At 38.1% G+C, this 27,317-nt stretch overlaps 1 protein-coding gene across 1 annotated transcript in view; it reads left to right on the forward strand.

Annotated features, from left to right (window-relative positions):
- The window catches only part of DLGAP4 (DLG associated protein 4), a 1,245,417-nt gene that overhangs the window by 173,573 nt on the left and 1,044,527 nt on the right, over positions 1-27,317 (forward strand). The window lies entirely within an intron of this gene.

The raw sequence follows: 27,317 nt of genomic DNA on the forward strand, positions 1-27,317 counted from the left end.
GATTGAGGTGGGAACTGGTTGCAGTGAGAAGAGGGCAGAGTCACAGGTATTGCTGGGGATGGAGGGGCCGATGTGAGGGCTGTGGTATTTGGTCTGGAATGTGACTGAGTTTTTGAAGTGTTTTCCAAGTTGTTGGGCAGAGTGGCAGTGTCTTCCATATTGTTGGGCATTGTGGATTCGGCGTGGGTGGATTTTCTTAATAGTTGACCAGATGCCTTTGGGTTTTGAAGATTTTTGGACTGTTAGAGTGTTATTTATTTTTTTTTTTATCTATTTTGATTTGGTGTTTAGTGTGATTTCTGAGTTGACAAAATATTTGTAGGTTGTTTAATGTTTTTTTTTTTTTTATCACAAAATTTCAGGCCTTGTCCCTGAGTTGCATTAGATGTTTTGTGGTTCTGGTCAGCCAAGGGGCTGGGATGGCATTTAAATGTTTTGTTCTGAGGGGAGCTAAACTTTTTTAGAATGTTAAGGAAGGTTCTGGAGAATTCAGTAACAACATCATCAAAGGGGAGATCCTCTAGATGTTGCCAGTTGCAAACATGTAGCTTCTGGTGAAATGTTTCTTTTTGGAAGTGCAAGAGATTGCAAACTTCATTAAGGCAGTATGGTATGTGATTGTGGTTTTAGGCTGTGATGAGAAAGGTAGGAAAGTGGTCAGCTAGAGCATTAGAGAGAGAGAGAGAGAGCCATAAGAGAATATGTTAGGGGAGGAGGTGAGTATCAGATCAAGTATTGAACCTTTGTTAGTGTTGTCTATGTACCAAGTGGGAGAGGTAGTTGGTTGAGGCCATAGAGACTGATGGTATTTTGAGGATAATCACAATTGACAGACGCCAGTTGATACAGAAATCTTATCAAATTGTCTTTTCTTGTGGGGTATCAGAGGCAATCCATGATAGCAATTCTTCAGCAGTGTCGATGTTATTTCCAGGAGGGATGTTAAATTCCCAGTATGATTCTATAAGAGTTTACCTTCAGTAGAGCACTAACGATTTTGTCATTATTAAAGGTCAGGATGGGGTGAGGGAAAAGAGTAAGTTACAGAGTATTTTTCTGCTAGATGGCTACACCTCCTGCTTTTTAGCTTTGGCTGTCTAACTTAGTATGTTATAAATAGATGGTAGTATTTCCCCCATCCTTAATATGGGGCTTTAGCCAAGTTTCTGTAATTATTAGTATTTCAGAAGAGTTGTGGGCTATCTATGCATGCATCTCAGTTATTTTATTGCAAATGCTTCAGTTGTTCAGGTGTAAAATTTGCAATGAGGATGTTTTAAGAGGTGAAAGAGGTATATTTGGTTTTGGGTTCCTGCTGGAGTTGGCAGTGGATGGTCCTGGACTGGGGTGTATATCACCAATGTAATGTTAGTTTTATAGGATATGGGGTGTATGTTGAAGGAGTATGGGTTATGGAGTTTTTTAAAATGTATTTTTGTTTTATAGTTTGTAGAGGTTGATTCTTAAGTTTGACATAATAAATGAAGGAAATGGGGTAGAGTGATGGAGTTATGGAGGGTTGTGTTACAGTCTTGTTTACATTGATAAAGTAGTTGATAAAGTGAATGCCTGTGGTAGGAGAAAATGGTTTGTTTGGATGTGATTGGGGAAAGGAGGTCACGCAGGTTAGGAAAGACAAAGTTATCAGGATTGGTAGGTGTAGAGAGGCCGTGGTTGAATGAGACTGATGGTATGTGAGATTATGGTAAAATTTTAATTGTTAGCTGAGAGAGAAGTTTAAACAAATGCTATTTAGATGTTTGAATTAATTGTCTAGTTACCTAGATGGGTGTGGCTTTAGATATCAAAGTTTAGGCACTGTGTAGGTGGATGGTAACTGGGGGAAGGGTAGGGGAGCAAAGTGAGCCCAAGCATAACAAGGGCAAATGAAGTAGGTTAGTCAAGGCAAGAAGGTAAAGTCACAAAAAATAATCAGTAAAGTAGTCTTGGAGCAGAAGAATGTGGTTCTATTCAGCTAATACCAAATATGTTAATTCTTTTGTTTGTATCTAGTTTGCAATTTAAATTAGTTATTTCACTGTTAGACCAGTATCAGGTTATCCTGACTAATAGTGGTATACAGCATTAAAAAAAAAAACACTTGACTGTTTAATCAGTTCTCTAATGCTAAGGAGATCTCTGTGGACTTAGAATTGCTAAGTCCATAGGCTACCGTCCCCCAAAGAGCACCAACACAATGAGAAAAATTAAGCCCAAAATGCAGGACTGCAGCTCAGGAAAAATAAAATACTGGCTCAGAACTGAAAGTGGTTTCAAAAGTGTCTGGGGAAAAGGAAAAATAAACTTAAGAAAGGGAGACAGTGGACTTCTAAAAACAATAAATGGAGCCCAGTTGGAAGGAGACCATCCCAAAGGAGCTGCAGTGATTTAAGATAGTGGAGCAATAATACTGGACAACATTTTTGTTTTGGGTTGCCAAAATATTTATAAATAATTTATGCAAAAATATAATAACCCTCAGACAGGTGTTCCAACTGCAAACTTCACTGTTACATAAATTACAACTTTATCTATTGCAGGGACACTTCTACAGAAAAATAAAAACATGTTTTTCTAGCTTAATGAGGAGGCTGAGCTAGAATATAGACTACATATCTTAGCCACTGCTGAAAAAAATAAAACCACATTTTCTGAAGGTTGCCTCAAATCTAATTTACTATTTCAGCGCTAAAATTTCCAGATCAAGAAAACAAACTACATTCCAATTCAATAAAGACTCACTCTACCAGTAGGCTTCCTGCTATTTAAACTGCTTAAGCAGGATTGACTTCATACTTTACAGGGAAGTCCACAAGAGAGAGACAGAGAGTGAGAACTGATAACTTATGTTCAGAGTCTAGTACTGTATCCTCACTGCAGACTTCCCTCACAAAAAGACAATGCATAAACCACTCCTTTTCAACACTAGATCCTAAAACCTAGGAATACATACCAACTAGCATAGTTGGAGGTGTTATTACCAATCTTTATTGCAGAACCCTGAAGACTTACTTAGAATTCTGAACCAAACTCATAGTCTGCCTACCTGAAATTTCCAAATTCTCCTGCTTCAAACAAAAAAGTTCAAAAAAACATTTTTCATCAGACGACAGAATTTAGGCTCACAGTATTCTACAGCCTAATTCTTCAGGGCACGTCACTTAGGTTCCCTGTATGTGACACCCCAATTCATCAGGGTGCATGACTTAGGCTCCCAGTATATGACACCCTATTTCACTAGGGCATGTTATTTAGACTCCCAGAATATCCCACCCTAATTCATCAGGTCACATGACTTAGGCTTATAGTATGTTGTTGTTGTTGTGTCTTTCAGCTTATCCCGGGTTAGGGGTCACCACAGCGGAACTCCGGTCCGCTAATGTTTGGTAGTGGATTTTTACGTGCCGAGTTACCAGCCCTGATGCACAACCTTCAACGAAGGCACGCCCATTCACGTATGCCTCCACACAGAAGACGCTCTAGCTGAGAATCGAATGGGACAACGTCTTGCTGTGAGACAACAACGCTACCACAGCACCACATGACACCCTAATTCATTAGGTCACATCACTTAAGTTCATAGTGTACTACAAACTAATTCTTCAGGGCACATGACTTAGGCTCACAGTGTCCTAAAGCTTTAGGACATATGACTTAGGTTCACAGTATCTAAATCTTAAAAATACAAAGAAAGGATCCACATGAACCACCAGGCATAAAATCGTACAAAATACACTAATAAAATAAACCAAATGCAAAATTTTTTTTGAAGTATTTTATTAAAGTATTTTGTACGATTTTATGCCAGGTGGTTCACATGGATCCATTTTTTTTGCATTTTTACATTTTAGTACCACTGTGGACCTTTAGTGCTTCTTCATTTGGTTTTGTTATTGTTTCAGTGTCTGAATCTTCAGGGCACATAACTTAGGCTTACAGTATATGACACCCTAATTCATCAGGCCATGTCAGTCGGGATCACAGTATTCAACATCCTATTGTTCTGGCCACATCACTTAGTCTCACGGTAATACTGAACTCTTATTCAGCAGTCTATGTCACTTAGACTCATAGAACATTACATTTTCATCACTCATCTCTGTCTTCCTCATCACCTACTCCCACACCCTTAGTACTCTTCCCCTCATTGTCTAATCACCTACCTAATTGTTCTTTACTGGGCCTTATCACAGACTGCTATATTGGTCGCCACACTCTGAGTTCTTACTCCATTCCATCTAAGCATTCTATGCTAACCCTGTCTTATCTATTCTGCTAAGAATAGATGGTAACTATTTGAGATTTCAGGACCTGCTAGAATGAGTCCTGAAACAAGGAGACTGAGTAGCCAATAAAACAAACTTACATTTTCTGGGATAGCCATTTCCCTGATTATTCTATTTTTTCCAAGTTTGGGTGATCTTGAAGTTGGTATATATAAATTCAGGGTGGTTGCCCCCACATTGGAGGGGTGCAGGTTTGCTTGGCCCTGAAAAAAAAGAACTTTAAAGGAGAAGCGAGATGTTCAAGACTCACTCTTTTCCTAAGTTTTCGATCTTTTTTTCAGTCTGTCGGCACTCAACATTAAGACTGTCAAGTTTCAATAGGGAACAATCTATGCATATGCAGACTGTCAACTTTTCAATAGGGAACAATCTAGGCACATGCCTTACTCCTACAAGGAGAGTCCTAGTGAATTATGTGTATAATGTTTATCTCTGCTATTACATCTCCTCTTGCAAATTGTTGTTCTAGCCTAGAGGCAAATTAGTGTTAGGTCTGCCTAACCATTTATGTAAATGCATGTGATTAATCTTTATTGGTTAAATTAAGTGTGCCACAAGCTGACATTGTAACCTCATTTCTTGAATTTATGCTTGCTTACATATCCATTTCTGATTCAGTTGTTTGCATCGAAATTAGTGGTAAATTTTAGTCTACCAAATTTTGTGTCTAAGATTTCAATTAATTATATATTTTGTTCTGGACATGTTCAAAGCTGAACCTAAAATATGTTTTTTGGATCACAGTTCCACTCCGGGTATCATACATACATACATACATAAATAAAACTTATAGTTATTTATACAACTCTTCATATTATTGTATAGTTTTATTTCTGTTTGAACCATATATTAACTGTTTTCTTTTACATTTTCAAACTGGAGTATCTACAGAAAACACATGCAGACATAGAGAAAGCATGCAAAGTGCATGAAGACAGTGGCTGGCGTTCAGAATTGAACCTCAGACTGAGGAGTGGACAAAAGAAATCTTGCCATTCAGCCGCAATGCTACCCATTCCACATGCACTGTATAGTGTTAGCTCTGTAACATGAACATAATAAACATACTCCAAAGCTATTTATACCCATTGGTGTGGCTGCAATGCAATGTAAATAGTGAAGGTCCATAAGCAACCGCAAAAATCATGGAACACAAGTTAAATAGGCATATTCTAAATACATCTGTACTATATCTGAAGCATGTGTGTTTTGTAATGTTTGGATGTATAATTTCAAGCATGTCTAACAACAGCCAAACCTTAATATACATATTTCAGCTCTTAACTTCATACCAAGAGTGAGACTGGTAACTGTAGAATACAGAATCTCCCATGATTAAAATATAACTGCTGCCCCTTTAAATGGAGAAGCTATGTCACATGCTAATCCCATTAGATGCTGCAAATTCTGTTCTTATTTCTAGGCTTTCACTCTGAGCTTGAACTCCGTGTTGAACAGACATACCTGCTTGTGCTACTATGTAAAAATTCTTGACTGGATATTTTGTGAGTCTGACGCAGTTTGTTAGGTATCAAGAAATGATCATCACAGAAGCAAGTGGCGGCAGAACATTTGCCAAGGTAAGGGGTCCCATGATAGACTGGCTAATAAAATTCTACAGTACCTTGTCTAGGTAAAATTGCTCTGATCCTGATGTATATTTTGACTTTCGGAAGACCAGTGCTAGGAAAGTCAGCTTTGCCTTTCATTATCAAGTTCAAGAGCAAAAAAAAATAAATAAACCTGTCGGGCTTCAGTTCTGAGTGATCTGTTCTGACAGCAAAGAGAATACTGGTTTAGCAGCTGTATGTAACTAGTCCAATGTGTACCAGAGCTGTTCCAATTATCGATGGCCTTGAAATTCCAGGCTGACTCACTGCTCATGCAGAAGGCTAGGTGTGTTCTTCATATGTGGTGTTTACTGTTATGCAAACTCAATGCTCTGTGATGCGATCACTTTCAGAATAAAAGCATTATACAAAGATTATCAACTGTTGTAATACTAGAAAGCATCCATCACCTTCTACCAACTTCGTACAGTTATAGACTACACACATTCATTAGAAGAACAGAATTCTATGTAGGTCCTATAAATGTTATGTTTTTTTTTTTTTTTCCAAGGAGCTGAAATCCTAATAACTTGCAGGTCTTAACTGAGAAACTTAAGAAATCTGATTGTGTCCCCAAGTAGAAAAAAAAAATGTTATTATAATTGGGTGAGAATGTCTTAGTGCTATACATGATTTATTACATTGTATGGGATGAACTATGGTGTAGTTATCACCCACATCTGATGAAGTTTTACAAACAAAAACGTAATTCAGAACGTTAATGCAGAGCTTTGTTTTTGTGCTTTGGTTGTGACATTAAAGGAAGAGAATTCGACCGTCTGCGAGCTTTATTGTATGCCTCCCCAGGTCTGTTGTTTGTTTTACAAATAATTGGGTAGAGCCCACATGCAGAGGAGCCATGGAAAGAAAAATGTCCTCAGTATAAACATAATTCTCATAAGCACAGACATCAGTGCACAGACGCACACACACACACACACACACACACACACACACACACACATATATATATATCTCTTTGTATGTATGTATGTATGTATGTATATATATATATATATATATATATATATATATATATATATATATATTTAGAAAATGTGAGAGGTGTGTGTGTGTGTGTGTGTGTGTTTACACACACACACACACACACACACACACACACACACAGAATATTGTAATATATTAAGAAAAATAAGACAAGCAGTGTACTGTTTGTACTATCACATTGAATACAGATGGTAAAATAATTAAGGTGTTTACCTCACAAATACAAGCTACAAGAGCTGATTCTCAGTTTTGAAAAGGAAATTTACTAGGTTTAAAATGGCCCACAAGGCCTAGTACTTACCTATGAATCTAAGTATACACAATGAACAGCAAAGATATAAGTAGAAAGCGTAAATTTACAAAGCATGCTAACTGACGGTAGGTTAGGGATATAAGATAATGGAAGACATGGTAATGAATAACAGGACGAAGAGTACAGATAGGGTGTTAGAGTTGATAAAAGATGAGATGAAAGTGTAGTAGAAAAAAGCATATCAAAACTACAGATGTGTAGACAGGTTTGTAATTATTTAGCCAAGTCAGGTAGTACCCCCAGTACAAGACTAGTTACTGAATAGGTGTACCTCCAGTACAAGACTAGCTGCTGGCTAGGTGTACCTCCAGTATAAGACTAGTTACTAGCTAGGTGTACCCCAATACAACACTAGTTACTGGCTAGGTGTACCCTGAGTACAACACTAGTTACTGGCTAGGAGTACCCCCAGTACAAGACTAGTTACTGGCTAGGTGTATCCCCAGTTCAAGACTAGTTACTGGCTAGGTGTACCCCAATACAACACTAGTTACTGGCTAGGTGTACCCTGAGTACAAGACTAGTTACTGGCTAGATGTACCCCCAGTACAAGACTAGTTACTGGCTAGGTGAGACATCATGCCCACCCATTTTACCCTCACAAATTCCTATATGTACAAAGGAAAATATTCTACTCTTTGGCTAGACAGATACCACAGAGTAATATTCTTTGTCTGTTAGTAAATGGCTTAGATTGTGCTAATGAGGAGCCTATGGACTGGTATAGCCTTGGGGGATGTTCACTATGCCAGTATCTTAAATAACAATGGGCAATGACTGGAGCTTAAGAACCAGCAAGCTATTTATTTCACAATGGTGATAACTGGATTTTATACCTGTAATAAAGTGTGCAGTCTTGCTGTAGGTTAGCAAATCACTGTCAGTTGATCAAAAATCAATTTCATCATAGAGTAAGACACTCCAGAAACAAAGCAATTAATTTACTTTTTGAACAATATATATATATATATAGCAAGAGAGAGAGAGAGCTTAAGTCTTCCAGCACCTGTCCCCATGCAGATAATTTTCATCATAATACCTCATACTTAACATAATCAGATACATGGTGACTGTGCTTTTAGGTAAGGAAAAAACCCAGTCACAAAAATCTCTTTGACAGAAGCATGTTTTACCAAGTATTATTTTTTAAGCACTTGTCTGTCATGCAAATGGTAAATGTACCTTACTTCATGTTTATTTGTAGTTTTTGTAAGAAAGTTAGATAGCACATGAGAAGCATTCAGAATGTAGAGCATCAGAAAGGCAATAGCTGTAGCTATTTGGTGTAGTTGTCCACAAAGGTATTGGCCCTGTATAGTATGCCAAGCCTCTAATTTCCTCTGAGATAGGCTGGAGGCCCATAGAAACTTTGCAGATTTCATAGTTTCATTGGATTAGTGGTCTGCAGGCCTAATAACCAGATGGCACAGAGGCTGATATATTCCAAAACATCATGTACCATTTTATACAGCTTACCTTTCCTCCAAATATAGAAATGCATTTTCTCAAGATTCAGTGCCTTATGTTTACATGTCTGCTGTATCTAATCCCTCAGTGAGTTACTGTTGTGCTCTAATTCCATATATTAAAACCTTCAGTGCAGTCTTACCCTGTTAAAAGCTGTAGTGATTCCAAAGCAAATAATGAAAAAAATAAACTGGCAAACGGGTATTCGGCACATTTGCAGCTGATGCCATGTGTTGCCCAAACTTCACCTAGCTGTGACTAAACTCTCATTTTTTTTACGTACTAAAGTTTACTTTTAGTCAATCTTTTAATGCAGTCTTGTTTTAGCAGTTCAGATAAAAGCTTAAAATGAAAGGTGTAATATCACAGTTTTGTGAGAAGTAATATTGCACTTTCTTTTTCTGAATATTATACTTTCTTAACCTATGAATGAGTATACTGTTTTTAGATAACCACAGATTTAAGTCGATAAGTTCAAACTCTAACTGCAGTTTTTTCCTCTGCATTATCATTTGATTCATCACTTTCTGAGACTAATAGTGTCTTGTCTTAATAAATCACCAAAAGCATTTCTGACCACATATGTATACTAGCAATACATGAATGGATTTCTACCACACTTCAATAACCATAAGAAGACTTTATCATCTTTTTTCCAAACCTTTTACTTTTTGGTTTATTTAACTATAATCCAGCTGTACCTAAAATGTGTTCTGTTCTTACTAAGACCAAAACATTTGCATAGGTTAACATTAATGGTAACTTTATCCCTTCCTTAACTTCCCATCTACCATCCTCTGACCTTGATTTACATGTTTGTATAACTGCATTCATTACCATAAATCCCCAACTGAAGAAAACAAACGACTCCAAGCCACAAGTGAGGTAAAGTTAACACTTTTGTTTACTTAATTTAGCAAACTTCTTCAGACAAACAAGTTAAAAGAACAAATCACTTAAATAGGCAACGATCAATGACATCATCAAATATGAGTCTACAATCCACCCACATTTAAAGCTAAATGCCCAAATTTGTATAAAAAGTTAAATACATTTATATATAAAAACAAAATATGCAAAAAACACAAAATACATTGCCAAAGCACCATCGGATATGAAAAATTGTAAAAAACCAACATTGGAAAAAATATATATATATATGTATATTAAATAATATAAACGTGTATACATATATATATATATATATATATATATATATACATAAATAAAAATAAATATATAATCACACATTTATACATATGTGCACAAAATGATATATATATATGTGGGAATCACACTCCATCCATACAAACATACATACATTCACACAATACAATACAATATAATGAACAATATACACGATTAAACGGGGGCCCCATATTACCTAGCCAAAGGTTTCAGTTTGAGAATACATTTAGTGGATAGACTATCATAGAGTCCTGGGGGAGCATGTGCATTAAGTCTAAGCTGCCAGGCTAATTCTTTCTCATCAATTCTCAACGATAATGGTCCCCCCCATCATTCAAGCCAACCTTATCTATAGCCATAAACAAAAATTCATGGGTAGGGTTAATTTTTACATGCCTAGCCAGGGCATTATTTAAATTCAACTTCCCAATACTATACACTTTCATAGATCCTATTTTTCAGGGGTCTCTCTGTCCTACCGATATAAAATGCTGGACAATTTTGGCAAGTACCCAAGTAAACAACCCCCTTTGAATCACAACTAAACCTTTCTTTGACAGAATAACGTTGGTTACGTACCATGAAAGTATTAGCAGTTTTAATATGTTTACAAAAATGACAACATCCACATTTAAACATATCAGGATGAGGGGAATGGTGGAGGGACATACAGCCTTCCCCTATTGCTTTCAAATTCCAGCCCTTCCTAAAAACCACCTTGAGCTCATCCCCCACTCTATCTCTAATGGTCGTATCCTCATGTAAGAAGCACCAATTCTTAATTAAAATGGATCTAATTAGGGATGTATCCAATGAAAAAGTAGTAATAAACCCAAGGTTAATACCGACACCCACCTGTGATCGTGGGGACCTCACATTCACTGAAACATCAGCTAAAGTAGCTGAAGTGACTGGGACAGTATGCCCCTCAATGATTTTAGAATTGCCAGCATTTTCAACCCCCCATTCGATTATAGTAGGAGGATGTGTTCACTTTTGTCTGGTGGGGCCTATGAATGAGTGTCCAGAAATGAGATTAATGGAGCTTATTAGCGTATAAGGGTTTTCATTAATGACCTCTTTATTGATGGGTCTGTGGACATTGATTTGTACCATTATTTGGATATTACTAACCCCGTGGTGCCCATTATTTTCGGGCTGCCAAAAATACATAAAGATCTAAATAACCCCCCATTATGCCTGATTGTTGATGGTAGACAATCAATTACTTTTGGGTGTGCTAAATTTATCGACACCAAATTGAAGTATGTATTTTCAGCTGAGACTCATATTTGTAAAGATTCTTGGGCCTTTTTGAAAGCCATCAATGATTTGCCTTACAGCAGTGAGTATAACTTCCTCACAATTAATTTTCAAGATTTATACACTGTAATCCCTCAAGACATCAGGCGTAATTGGGTCAGGGATTATTTGTTGGAGAAACAAGTGGATGGTCCCACTATCGAGTTGATTGATTATTTGTTGGACTTGCTGCTCAGTAACAACTATTTTATTTTTAATAAATAATTTTATTTACATAAAACTGGCATTGCCATGGGCTCTCTCTGTGGTGCCACCTTTGCTAAAACTGTGATGGCATACTGGGAGAAAAATGTTCTATTCAGGGATGTAACCTTCCAACATAGGGTGGTCTGGTACACCCGTTATTTGGATGATATTTTTATCATTTGGAAAGGTGACAAGCCCATGGAATCAGCCTTTGTTGAGCATATCACGACATTTACCAATTTTCTGGAGTTCACTTGGGATTTCCAAAATGATAAAATAGCTTACTTGGACGTTGAACTTATTAATGATAGATCTAATGTGAGATTTATTTCTAAGATTTTTAGGAAATCTACCTACTCCAATGCCTTCCTACACTACACCAGTTTCCACCCCTTTTATCAGAAAAGGGCGGTTGTCAAGGGTCAACTTGTTAGGACAGCCAGAATGATGTCCCTTGATTCTGAGTTCCAGGTTGAGTGTAACCTTTTGAAGGATATGTTCATCAAGAGGGGTTACCCAAAGGGACTTGTTAACCAGTTGATTAGAGAGGTGTATACGAAAAGGAATGATGGATTCTTTAGACCACTTCTGTTTGGGGCCCAGGGGGGACATCAACGACTTGTAGGGGAGACATTACGGGCCCAGGGGGTCATCAACGACATGTAGGGGAGACATTCCAGGGTGGACATCAATGACATGCAGGTGAGACATTACGGGCCCAGGGTGGACATCAACGGCATGTAGGTGAGACATTACAGGCCCAAGGTGGACATCAACAACATGTAGGTGAGACATTATGGACCCAGGGTGAACATCAGTGACATGTAGGTGAAACATTACAGGCCCAGGGAGGACATCAATGACATGTAGGTGAGACAGCCAACCAGGGGAGGATCCTTTGATTCCTCATGAGGGGCATACCATCCCTTCAGCTACTTTAGCTGATGTCTCAGTGAATATGAGGTCCCACGATCACAGGTGGGTGTCGGTATTAACCTTGGGTTTATTACTACTTTTTCATTGGATGCACCCAAATTAGATCCATTTTAATTAAAAATTGGTGCTTCTTACATGAGGATATGACCATTAGAGATAGAGTGGGGGATGAGCCCAAGGTGGTTTGTTGGAAGGGCTGGAATTTGAAAGCAATAGTGGAAGGCTGTATGTCCCTCCACCATTCCCTTCATCCTGGTATGTTTAAATGTGGATGTTGCCGTTTTTGTAAACATATTAAAACTGCTAATACCTTCATGGTACATAACCAATGCACAATCTTGCTTTACTCCTCTTCCTTGACTTATCTTTTTTACTACCCATCCATTCACCATCACAGAAACACAAGAATTTTCATAACTTGTCCTCACTATCCTTCTTATTTTTTTCTCCTACTTCGTATACGTTTAAAATGTTCAACATTTCTCCATGATCAAAATTATCATATGCCTTAACCACATCAAATACTGTTACTTTTCCTTCTCCTTCATTATTACACTGAGATCCATGTCCTCCCACTAGTTCTTCTACTGAAGAATAAAAAAACACATATTTATTGTAATAAGCTGATATCAATCCTATCAGCTTATTACTGTAAGATCCACATGCCCCCAGCTCTTCCACTGAAGAGCAAAAAAAATAAAAAATAAATTAAAAAAAAAGCCCTACTTTCCCGCTTGCCCCAGCCATTCAGGTCCCATTCCTGTGCCCTGCCCCCAACCCTCCTTCGGCACATTAAAAATATAATTTCTGCTATGATGCTCATGTATTAGAAAAAAATCTTGTATTAAACTGTAGCAAACTGCTTGCTACAAATATAGCAAACAGTTGCTATAGTTTAGACCACACATGTATTGCTCAGGTTTGACCACAGTTACAATATTGACTGTTGCACTTAAGAATGATTTGGATGATGGATGGCTGATCTCGCCCATCCAACACATTGCACCCATAGCCCAGGGCCATTGCCCTTCTTGCCCCACCCTAGCTATGCTTCTGATTATAGCAAGCGTAAGTTAAAGTGTGAAACACAATTGTGTATTTTTCTGTGATATCTGATTGCAAACTTGAAAACTCTATTATATCATTATCATATTATATCATAGCGCAAGTGAGAATATTAGTCATGACTACAGGTTAGTGGGCAGGTTAGCCGAATAAGATTAAAAGTAGGTACATCATACCGCTCAACTTTTTTACTCAAAGCTTCTGGACAAAGACAAAAATTAATGGGATAATAAAGGCCTAAAAAAGAAAATGTATTAACTATTACTGTAATTCACTAAAAGTTAATAGAATAATAGATTTTGCATCAACGTGCATTTTTTAAACAATAAGGAATATGAAACCCTAATAACTGACATTATTGATTGACTGAAATCCTCAGTGATTTATCAGAAATGCTAACATTTTACAAGGGACAGGGCAAAAATATGAGGCAAAATCTGGGACACTTGAGAGGTACGATGAACAACCAACACGCTGCTTCATATTACATTAGGGAGAAGGACCATTTAAAGATGTTTGTTTTTCAGCTGTTTTATTTATTTATTAATTTTTTGGGGGGTAAGATGGAATTTGCAAAGAGTTATAGCTCCTAGAAATTTACTGGAGTCTACTACCTAAATTCTTAAACCACTGAAGGAGATTCCAACTCAAGTGGAGTATAGTGAAGGATTACCTACAATATGGCATTTGCAGGCTTTGTTCTTCCAGCATTAACTTCAGTCCTGGGGTTGAAATTGTGCTTGCAAAGATTTGAAGCTATGTTGGAGCTTCATATTTACTAGAGATTAAGCAAAATCAGCAAGGATTATAGTTACATCATCAGCATATTGCACTACTTTGACAGTTAATGATTTGTCATGTTATTAGCAAAGATTGTGAAAAATGAATGTTGTAACAAAGAGTCCTGAGTGATCCATTGTGTCACTGTAGGAGGAAGTGAAACTGCACTATTCCACTTTACTGAATGGAAAATATTTTCCAAGTAGCTAACTAACTTACCCTTTTGTGACAGTGAGTAACAGCCTATAGCTAGACAGAATATTTGGAGATTTACAGTCAACCATCATAGTACCAAACATTATATAAGCAGTCATCAAACCTGTTAAGCCAAATATGCACATTGCTGACTTTAACATCCTTACAAAGAAATGTATTTCTGCAGGGGACCCCTTATCCCTGTATTTGCCTTGGCTGCTGCATGTTCCTGGCCCCAGAGGACTGGGTCTATTGATGTTGCGTTGTTCTGAAGAAGTTTCCGTTTTTTGGAAATGAAAGCGCTTAACCTATGCTCTATGTTTTTCGTTCATTAAATCTTGTGGAAATATATCTTTGGACTGAAGAGTCTGATTAGTTGAACTGGCACTTTGGTGACTTTTTGGGACAGCCTTCATTGAGTCTGTTACGGGAATACTTTTTTCATTTATCAAATATGCACATTGCTGACTTTAACATCCTTACAAAGAAATGTATTTCTGCAGGGGACCCCTGTAACCCCCCCCCCCCGAAACCTCTGCATCTATAAATATACTAACTCCAAGATTGCACAACTTCGGGTGTAAGGAGAAACGAACCTTCAAATTCCATGATCTGTCTAACGTAAGCACTACTCCTTTGCACAAACACCAGAGTAAATTAGGATTTACATTTTTTGTAATTTATTTTTCAGAATCAAGAACGTAGAAACCAAAAAAGCTCAATCATTTCCTCATTACTTGGGTCAGGAGACTGAGAAAGCATGGATTTATGTTGTAGTTGTAGCAGTTTATCAGTACAGTTCCAGGAGTTTCTAAGGTAAAAACTGGCACCTTCATGATCCTAGTAGTACCTTTGCTTTCCACTAATTATGGCCAGCCTTCATTTATTGCTTACTTCCTTATAGTTCATAAGATCAGTAGTATGCATTGTTTGATGACTTTGGGGCCGAAGGTGATCTCTGCTTAACACAATATTGGTAATTTAAGGAGTAATCCAAGGCAGGTTCCTTAGTATGACACCTGATTTATGCAGAAGAAACATCCCAAGTTGAAGATTCAGAAAGATTATATTGAAGAACATCACAGCAACCTTAAGTGGTAAGGCATGAAGTGGATACCAGTTAACTTCTTTCAGTCATTAAAAAGATTTTACTTTAACCTTGTCATATTTCTTCTTTGAGAATTTTATCATGACCTCATACTGCATATGTGGTCAGATGGTCATTTCTTCATCCATGACTCTGAATTACATGATTATAAGAAATGCAGTTGACAAGATCCAGTCTAACCTGATCTGTTGCCAAAGACAACAAAGTAATATATTGGGGTAGCTATAAATATTGTTTGCATGTTTCCAGCCAACTTTTGATCCCTAATATAATTAACTCATTCCTTATATTAGAGATTCCTTATGTTAGAGAATAAAGAATTTTAAAAAGAAAGAATATTGTTCTTTCAATCACTGTCAAGTTGACATCTGGCAAAGCATAAAGACAGGCTACAGTTGGTGATTTAACAGCATTAACTTTATAATAACATACAGTTTGTCTTAACACTGTATGAAATCTGGTATCAGGTCATGTTGTTACAAAATATAGTTATGACACATTTTACAACCTTATACATCATGTCAGATCTTTGGATGCTAAAACCTACAGGTACTATTTTAATTTTTCTCTATCACATTATTAAGACAAGTTGCACAAATGACCATAACATGTGTCTTACAAAGTATAACCCAACAATGTAGCCTCTGCTTTATTTTAATACTACTCACACATACATGGACAATTTTAATGTCCACAAGTTCAGACCATATATCTTCGGCTATTACTGTGGCTGATTCAGCCCTAAGTTTGGCTTGGTATCTCCACCTGGTGTCATAACTAACTCAAGGATTAAAGAGTTATAATTTCTAAAAAATTGACATTGTCTTTTCTGGTACATGTGAGGATTTTGTAGGTTTTTATATATTTAAATTAATGTAGTAACATATGATTTTTGGAAGGGTGTGTAATAAGTAAGTGTATGCAAAGGACTATAGTTATTCATTAAAATATATAGTTTCTGCTTTAGCATTTTCAGATCCGAGCAAATTAAATTATTGGTCCTTCAAATTCCAACATACAGACATGTGACCACCCACAGGAGTAAGACCAGTGCTTATCATTATTAGATGTATGCTTCTTATGACTGGTCATGTTGTAGATAGGTGTGGCCTATGAATATATATAAAACACCCACCTTAGGAAGGGAAGGTGGCCAGAGAGGCTGTCAGGGAGCTATGTTAAGATATCCCATCCTTGGAGCAAATGCTCCCAAATTTTTCTAAGTCCCCATAAGGACCCAGAGAGTGTTGTGTCAAGAGAGCTGGGTGGGTTCCCTTCCCTTTGTCAAGTGTGCACTGGATGAGTTATAATTGATTAACTACTTCCCCATTCTGCAAATTCCTATATCTATCTAACAGCAGTGAATCAAAGTGTTTTTTTTTTTTCTCTTTTTTTTTGTTTACATGATTGTGTTACCATAGAGTTAGTATATTTAACTATGACTAGTTTGTTTCATCCTGTTCTAGTTTTGACCAGAGGTCATAGTAGAACCAAGCCAGCCAATAATGTTCAGCGAAATGTGAGAAACATTGGATAGAGCAGTGGAGGTAAACTGTTAACTAAAGGGATCTAGGTTTTTAAATGAGCCAGGCAGATTATAGATGAAAGAGACTGTGGACTAAAGGATGCTTGACAGATTTAGCAGAGGTCCCCGGGTGGGTCATGGCTGAATTGCCTTCTAGGGAAATTAGTTTTTCTGGAATGTTCTGTCTTTTGCTACATTGACATTTTACAAAAGTAGTTGCAGAACTGACCTTTGAAACCTGGCATGCCTCTCCTGTTTTGGCCTGCTAGTAATCAAACTGAAATGAATAAATCAGGCACATAAATTCCTGTTTGGTCCATCAAACATACTACAAATGTAAATTATGAGATGCTGATGTGTTGAGATATGCACATTACCTTACTGTATAGCATACCTCGCAACCTCATAACACAAAACATCTGAACAAAGCCAAAAATAATGGGGGGGGGGGCAAAGCCCCAAAAATAGGGACAAATTTTAACTATTACTTATATACTTAGAACATTGTTGGAATAAAAGGTTTTGTGTAACCATGCATTTTCTGAAGGATATGAAGTCTGAAACTCAAATACCTTCTGTTACTTATTGAATTCAGTCCTCACTTATTTGCTACAAAAATCCAGAAAAAAATTCATGAGGAACAGACCAAAAATATGAGTCAAAAATTTGGACATTCTGTGAAAATCTGGGCAGTTGAGAGGTAGGGTGTATAGAGATGCAGTGGTGTGGAAGAGCTTGCCCTCTGTAAAACATGCTTTTTGTTGTCTTTTCAGTTACATTACCTGTTTGTTTTGCTGAGTCAGCATCTGACAAAATAGTACTGATTTAAAGCCACGAATCTAATAAAACAGTACCGCCACAGGTAGTCCCTAGCTTTTGATAACCAGTGCTTCAGTCACAACATTAGCATACCATACACGTTAGCATATCACATGTTGCATTGTTCATTTAATGTAATCATGCCTTTTCATCCAAGTCATGTATCCTATTCTTAAAAAGATGAATACGCTCACTGGTATGTGTGCTAACCGAAATCATGCAGGCCTAAGGCAGAGAATTTGTACAGCAGCTGGAGCTGTAAAAGAAAGAATTGCAACCACTAAGCTCACATATTGACAATGTATACATAAAATCATATTCAGTTTCCACCCTGTTTTATTCAGTCATTTTCAGGACTTACTACTATACAGAATGTTTTAGTGCATATCTGGAATGTTATATACAGTTTTGAACAGTGCACTTTCCTGGTTTAAACTGATTAGGCAATCACTTACAGTTATCACAATACAAATTATTTTTTGTAGCTAAGGCTCAAGCCTGTCTCAAGAAAAATGATATTTTTTTTAAATCATGAATATTATATTTTCAGAATTTTACAACAGATTCTTGTCATCATGCTTGTCTGGTGACATGATGTCCCCCTAGCCTAATGGAAAAAGCAGCAAGCTGTATCAGTTTTAGCACAGATCACCACAACAGGGAACGTTGTAACATAATTATGAACTGAGAATAACCAAACCACCATAACCTTCAGAGCCCCCCACTACACACACACACACACACACACACACACACACACACACACACACACACACACACACACACACATACACATTCCCAGTCTAACATCATGTCATCTCAGGAAAAGGGAATACCCCATCAGGTTATTCTCATTTTCTTAACTGTGTATTTGATTAAGAATGTTACACAGTAATGCACAATTTGAAATTATTACAGGAAACCACCGTATCTGTAGCTTCAAAGAATTTGAATTTTGGGAGAGACTAATGTAAAGGTTTCTAGATGTATGTATACTTTGCAGTCTTATGGAGTAGTTTCCTATCTTTTTTTAGTCGAGGTCCTGGATAAGAACACCAGATGGTAGCTCCCATTATGGTGTATAGCTGTAGTTGTTAAGGTCTTGCAATTATTTTTGTCATGGATCCTTCTCCTTTTAATGTTTATCTTTCTTGCCAAGCCAGGTTTTGGATTTAGTCAGTGAGAACGAAGTTAAGCTAGATTGGGTGTCTCTTTTTCTCCATGTTTTTATGATACTTCATAGCTGTATATTAGGCCAACAACCAGTAGACTCTTATAAGCCTAGCTGTGCCACCCAAATGTGACCCACAATTTTGATTTTATATAGGTGGTGATTTACTGACTGCCTATGTCCATCAGATACATAGGAGTTATATCAAGGGTGAATTTCTGATTACTCATCCATTGGTCCAAGTTGCACTTAAAATGGGATAGGCAGGAACTCTGCTTCACATGGATGGGGAGCCTATTCCATAGACTGGGAAATCTATGAGAAATACAATGATTTCTTCAACTTGCCCTTTTTATGTCGCAAGCAAAATTTAGGTCTTTCAGTCTAGTAGTCATGATCTTGTTTGTTTTGCGGATGTGCAAAATGCTCATCAAAACAGGGTCCAGGGATGCCCAGTATGCCAGGCAAAGATCTCCTCTCAGAAGTCTGTATGATACAAATTAAAGAGACAGGGCTCTGAGGCAAATAGAGTAGGATATTGTGTTTACTCCCTATATTATTTTTATAAGGAACCTTTGGAAATGTTCCAGTTTTTGCATGTGTATGGACAGTACTTACTGAAGGGGACATTGTACTCTATAATGGGTCTGATGAGGGCCATGTACAATGGTATGATGACCTCTCTGGACTTAGATGCCATGCCCTTGCTTATAAGTTGAACAACATAGAAGGACTTTCTTACTACTTTGGACACATGCTGGTCGAAGGCTAGGTTATTATCTACATGAGTTCTCAGATCCCTGACTAATAAATTAACTTTTAAGGGTGCTTTATTAATGATGTAGTTACTCAGGGCAGTAGAATTCCCAAAAGATACTATAATGCATTTCTTGGTATTAATTATTAAGCCATGGCTTTGGGACCAAGTGTTCGTCTGTATGAGATCTCCCAAAAGGATGTTCTTATCTTGGGGGGATTCAAAGATTGCTCCCAGTTTGCAATTATCTGCAAACTTGGTCAGCCAAAGGCCTCTGACATTGGCTTTGACATCGAACAAGTTGATGTCAATGAGGAGTGGGCCCAGCACAGAGCCCTGGGGGAATCCACTGGTGGCCAGCCTCTTTGTGGAGGTGGCCTCACTGATGCTAACCTCTTGGGTCCCATCAGTGAGCCTGTTAGCTATCCAGTGTATTATAATGGGGTTTATACCTGGTTCCATAAGTTTGTTGACAATGCCCGAGTAGGATATTGTATCAAATGCTTTAGCCAAATCTATGTAGGCAGCATGCACGATTTTCCCTTCATTCATTACTTTAGTGACCTTTTCAAATAAATCTACCAAATTCAATAAGCGCAACCTTTCTTTGACAAAACCAGACTGAAATGGATCCAGTGTCTGGAGGTCTCCTATGTTCCTGTTGATAATTTCCATGGCTTTGCAAATAAGACTAGTCAGACTAATGGGTCTGTAGTTTCAGGGATGGGGATGACCAGTGGAGTCCTCCATTCATGTGGCATGAAGCCTGTTTTAAAACTGTAGTCAAATAATGACTCCAGGAGTCCTGATAAGTCATATTTTAGACTATTCAGGTGTCATCCTGGGATGTTATCAGGTCTCATTGAGGCTGTGTTTTTGGCTTTAGTGAGTTCAGCCTGTACATGATTTCTAGGAAAGTTCAGTTACTGAAGTGAACAAAAAGCGCTTTACAAGTACTTTCTTCTGTTTGGTTTCATCTACTTGTTGGTTTCTACAACGTGAAAGAAGTTCTACAATTTAAAGAAGCACCTTTTCTGGACTAACTTTTGAAAAGCAACTTGCCTCTTTGAATTTGCTACCATGTGGCTGGTTTGACTGTTTGACTCAATGTGGATGCTTTTTCAGTCACTCCATTGGAACTTTCATGGCAGTGTGCTGACAGTTTACACTTGGGGTAAGAAATAGACTTTTCTTTTCACCAGCGATTTTGCTTAAAGAACTTCAAGTGTACAAGTACTTTCTTCTGTTTGGTTTCATCTACCTGTTGGTTTCTACAACGTGAAAGAAGTTCTACAACTTAAAGAAGCACTTTTGCTGGACTAACTTTTTAAAAGCAACTTGCCTCTTTGAATTTGCTACCAGGTGGCTACTTTGACTGTTTGACTCAATGTGGATGCTTTTTCAGTCACTCCATTGGAACTTTCATGGCAGTGTGCTGACAGTTTACACCTGGGACTGTGCTTTAACTTGGCATTTCTCAAGGAAAAGGTACTGAACTATTTAAATACACCAGCTTTTTATATTGTTTGGCTTTTACATGTGTACAGCTGTTCTTAGTGTTTTTAAGAAAATGTTTTTTCGTGGCCAAGTGTGCTTTGACTTGATGAATTTATACACAGTGTGTAAACACACCAGCTAGTTTTACATAAGCTTTTTGAAAACACACTTGAAACATTTGGTATTTGTTCACCTGTATTACCAGTACAACAAGGAAGTACCAAGTTTTTAAGGTGGCTTACTGTGACGTAAAACTTTTTGGGTTACCTTGAGCAAACTTTTTTATAACTAATAAAGACTGTTGTTTCATCCTACCACAGAGCCAGGTGGTTTTTGTTCATGATTTCTAGTTATAACTGGAGGGATTATGTATGAGGGTATTTCTGAGGGAAAGGTTGGGGATGATGGGGGGGGGTGTAAAGCTGGAACTGAAATTGAACACTAAGAGGTTTTCTATATCACCAAGCTCAGTGAATGTGGAACCATTAACTACCAGTTCATCAAATTGCTGTGTGCTGCCCTTGAGGTTTATGACATAGCTGCAGAAGGCCTTGTTGTTATCTTTCACCTGGGAGGCTATCTTAACCTCAAAGTTGGCTTTTTTTACCTAATTAGCCCACTTAGTTGCCTGTTTACTTTCATGAGAGAGTTTCGATATTTATGGGAATTACCCTTCCTAATTTTTGCCATATTTTTTCCCCTTTTTTGTATATCCTGTTTAATGTGGGATGTCACCAAGGTGCTAGTCCTGGGCTTACTTCTGGTAAGTACAGCAGCCTCTGTGCAGCCATTGACATGGTTCTACAGAGTTTCTGAGAGCAGTTCAGCATAGGCTGCTGTGTTCTCTGAGTTTGGAGGGGGCATTGAATTTTGACAATCCAGCACTTAATAAAAGTAATTTGGCTTGGAATAGTCCTTACTGCTACTGGTTTTAATGGGATTACAGAGCTGATTGTAATTTTGAAGGAGACAGCTTTATGATCTGGGGGCGCAGTGTTCTCCCATATTTGTAACCATGAAGTCCAGTATGTTAGAGCCTCTAGTGGGAGTATTCACTATTGTTCAAGGGTGTTTGAATTTATGAAGTCCATGAATCTCTATAGCTATAGATTTGATTCTATGTAGGATTCCCATTGTATAAAGAATTAATTAAAGTGTCACATGAATAGGGTGTTAGGTCGGATGGTAAGTGTGTCCAGTAGGTCCAAGTATTCATTGTGAGTTTCTTGGGACATGAATGGTGACCTATAGCTGGCTAGGATATGGTATGGGATTTTGTCTATGGTGATTTACACGTGGAGGAACTCCAGAGTGTCATTCTGTATGACCTCCCTAGAGGTATGCATGTTATTGATGTAGATTGAGATACTTCCTCCTTTAGCCCTTTTCTGTGCAGATATCGATCTAAAACTGTGGAAGTTACTGAAACATTGCACTACCAAGGTATTCTCTGCCTCTTTAAACCATGTCTAAGTAACTGCACAGATATCTATATTCTTGAGTGTGAGGAGGGTTTGGAGGGAGTGTAGTTTTTTGTTTAGGTGCCTGGCATTGAACAGTAACACTTTGAGGTTCAGTTGAGTTGATTTTTCTATTTCTGTAGGTCTGTCAATTTGGTATTGCCTAAAAAAGGCATTATGGGATTGGATGAAGTTTTGGCCAGTATTCGACAGCCTAGTGAGGAGAGGTGTAGACCATCCTTGGGAAAGCAATGTGGTCTGTTGACCACACCCTCTCAAGCAGACAGATATTGTATCACCTTAAAATGACACCAGAAAGACAGGCAGTTGTTGAAATCAATCATTTTTTGCTCATATTGTGGTATCATCCTAAGTGATGGTAATATGCTGCTCAATGCTAGGTGTTTACCAGCCTGAGACACATAGTCTGAAAGCTCCAGAATGTCTCACTTCATATAGTCCAGGGAGGTACATCTCAGGTAATTTGTATCTACATGAACTATAATGGAATCATACTGGTACCTGTGGCATAAGCACTTGAGTGCATGCATGATTTGGCTGATTGTGGCTCCAGATAAGCAATTTACAGTTATCTGTCTTCTTGTTCAGCCCGGTTAGAGGGGCAAATACTACTCAAATGGTGTAGAGTACCTAATGCTGACATGCAGACCCTTTTACCTACTGAGAGAGTTTACAGCTGTATTTATCTTGGCTGTTTATATCCCTCCACAAGTCAATTGCTTGGCTGCATTGGGGACATTGCATGAGGCTATAAATGCACAAGAAAGAAAGAATATCCTGATGTAATGTTTATAGTGGCTGGTGACTTTAATCATTGCAACTCATGGTCTGTGATGCCAGCATACCAGCAATATGATACCTTGCTACACGGGAGAACAATATACTGGATAATGTGTACAGTATTGTGAAGGGGCATACAAGGCTGTATCTTGCCCTCATTTTGGTCAATCTGATCATACTTCTGCATTTCTCCACCTGGCATGTAGACAGCTTGTAAGAAAAAGTGTAAAAAGAGGAATCTGAACAGGAGCTTCAGGACTGTTTTCAGTGTACTCAGTGGGATGTTTTTAAGACAGCTGCTATAAATGAGGATTGTATTGTTGATCTGAAAGAATACAGTTCAGTAGTTTCCCATTACATAAGCACATGCACTGACCTCATTTTGCCCCATAAAGAAATCTGTATGTTGTGTCTTTCGGCTTTTCCCAGTTAGGGGTCACCACAGCGGAACTCCGGTTCGCTAATGATTGGCAGCGGATCTTTACGTGCCTAGTTGCCAGCTGTGACGCACAACCTTCAACGAAGGTACGCCCATTCACGCATATCTCTGCACAGAAGACGCTCTAGCTGAGAATCGAATGGGACAACATCTTACTGTGTGGCGACAATGCTATATATCCAAATAATAATCCATACATTAACTCAGAGGTTTGCTGTGTGCTTCATGCCTGCTCCAAGGCATATGCATCAGGCAATATCAGCAAGTATAAAAAATCTAGACATGATTTACGCAGAGCTATCAGAGCAGAAAAGAGAATTACAGTCATAAGCTGGAAGGCTATTATTCGACTGCTGATACAAGGCATATGTGGCAAGGCCTGGATAAGATCATAGGCTACAGAGACAAAGGCAGAGAGATGACTACTGACAGCCAATTTTCACTGGATGATTTTGATGAATTCTATGCCCAGTTTGAGGTCCAAAACACCAACTCAAAGGGTACCACCATAAGAGAGAGGGGCAGAGAGGAGGCACCACCACCTTTTGAATATCACCAGCAAGTGTGGTAAGGTCATTGAGGAGGATAAATCCCCGGAAGTCAGACAGTCCAGGTGCTTCAATGCTTGCTGATGTTGTGGCTGATTATATTCAATCTCTCCCTTGCATGGGCTGCAATTCCCACTTGTTATAAGGCAACCACTATTATTCCACTGCCAAAAAGGGCAAAGCCAACTGCCTGGATGACTACCAGTCAGTTGTATTGACTCCCATAGTGATGAAATATTTTGAGATAATCATTATGAGTCATATTTAGGCAGTTATACCTGATACAAATGGATCCCCAGCAGTTTCAATACAGACCAAATAGGTCGACAGAGGATGCAGTCAGTACAACACTGCATACAGTTCTTACACCTTTGGAGAATAAGAACTGTTATGCTTGATTGCTGTTTATTGATTATAGCTTGGCCTTGAATATGATGATACCAACGAAGCTTATTAATAAGCTGTCCATACTAGATGTACCACCGACTTTTTGCAACTGGGTCTTAGATTTTTTAACAGACAGACCACTGTCAGTCATGCTGGGGAATATCATTGGTAAAACAATAATAATAAACACAGGAACTCCACAAGGTTATGTGCTGAGTCCAATACTGTACACCCTCTTCACTTATGATTGTGTTGCTTCTCAACATGACACCAGTATTGTCAAATTTGCGGATGATACAATAGTCATTGGTCTAATCTCCAGGGGGTGATGAGTCCACATACAGGATAAAAGTGCAAAACCTTGTGAAGTGGTGTCAGAACAGTAATCCCTCTCTTAATACCAACAAAACAAAAGAAATGATCATTGAAACATGGAGGAATAGAAGGCAGCACTTACCATTATATATTGGTGAGTCTGAGGTGGAAAGAGTGGCTACATTCAAATTTCTTGGTATTAACATCTCTGAGGACCTTACCTGGACTCATAACATCACAGACCTGGTAGGGAAATGCTGGCAGTGAATGCATTTTCTGAGAAGGCTGAGGAAGATTGGCATGGCCAGCACCATCCTCAGCAAGTTGTACAGATGTACAATTGAGAGCATTTTCTCTCCTACTCTCTTACAGTATAGTTTAGGAATAGTACAATGCAGGATCACAAGGGTCTGCAGCAAGTAATAAAAATTGTGCAAAACATCATTGGAGGAAATCTACACCCAAAGAGTTTTTAGGAAGGCCCAAAACATTATCATGGACACTACCCACCCACAACACAAACTGTTTGTGCTGCTACCATCAGGGAGGCATTACAAGAGTATGGCCGCCAGAATAACCTAGATGAAAGACAGTTTTATACCACAAGCTACTGTTAAATAAAACTCATATACTACCTCTCCCTCCAGTATTGTAGGTTGGTTCACATTTGTAGGGAAACCACATTTTTTTGCACAAATGCACTCTTTTGCACAGCTATATATATTTACTGATATTGGTATTTATATTACTGTCTATTTATTGTTTTAGATTACTTCTTCTTGTTAATTGTCATTGTTTTTATATGCTGCTGGAGGATTTGCAGAATAAGAATTTCATTGTACTTTGTGACGCTGTATCTAGTACATATGGCAATAAAGTTGAATTGAATTGAATCAGGCAACATCAGTTGTTACTGATGAGGGATCCATGAAGGTGACTGCCATCCAGTTGTAAGGGCTGGGCAGAAGATGGCAGTATTTGTTACACTTTTGTGGAAAGATCTGGTAGGCAGAATAGCCTTCATTCACTGACTTCAGAAATATATGGATAGGTGTTAGGAATCCAGTTGCCAGTCAGTAGGTCTGGGTAGGGTTGACTGCACCTTGATGGTGGGGGCATATATCCAGTACTGCTGTGATCTTGGAAGTCACAGTACCAGCTGCCACTCACCCCTAGGGCAGACGTTGTGTCTGTGAAATCTGTCTGTTGTTAGACTCATAGTCATGGCAAGCACCTGCAGTTGGCAGATCAGTATTTCTGTACCTGTACACTATGGTTTTTACTTCATGCTTCCAGTCCTAGCAGCAAAAGTGTCTATGAATCACATGCCTTCATCAGCTCCATATTCTTAAGGGTATTTTATATACCATTCATATACCAGCACCGGAGGTATGCAGCAGGGAACATCTTAGTACTCTTTCTCTTTGACACCCTTAACCCTTGAACAAGTTATGCATAATGCACTTATACTAAAGATAAAGGGCTATGAATCTCAGTTTGTAAACAGGTAAACTAATAACTGTTTTCCTTCAGACTTCTGCTGACATTACATACCAAAAAAAAAAAAACATCAGGCAAAATTTCTTAGTATAGGGCCACAGTTAGGAAGCCCTCACATGGGCACACTATCTTTTGTATGCCTGTTGGCTTAAAGCTTTGTTTTGAATGTAGACTTGGAGAGACAGCTATAAATGTCACAGTGAAGGTACTGTTGTGAGATGCTAAAGGGAGCTGTATCAGGTAGATTATCTGCATACTGTAAATTTCAATTTTTTCCCTATAATCCACTACAGAAACAAGATGTATTAATACATTCGTTATAGAAAGACATTGCTCAACATTCAGTCAGCGTACCTTTCTGATTAACAGAAAGCAGGAGATCCTTCTACTCATATAGTCATACTGAGAAAACAGATACTGTGTCAGGAGCCAGAGGTTAGTTTGAGTGCTGCGGGAACATTTCCTTGTATCACTTTGACTTTTTCTATAATTTAAATGAGCAGTTCAGCTAGGCTACAGCCATTATTTTCCAGTCTGATATAAACTGACATTGTTGGTGATATAGCTTCTCAGATGTATTCAGTTAAGGAACAAAGACAGTCTACCTTTTGTTTATAACATACAATAAAGTCA

The sequence above is a fragment of the Protopterus annectens genome, chromosome 12.part0 (assembly GCF_019279795.1).
Source record: "Protopterus annectens isolate FY-2018-M chromosome 12.part0, PAN1.0, whole genome shotgun sequence".
Taxonomy (NCBI): Eukaryota; Metazoa; Chordata; order Ceratodontiformes; family Protopteridae; genus Protopterus; species Protopterus annectens.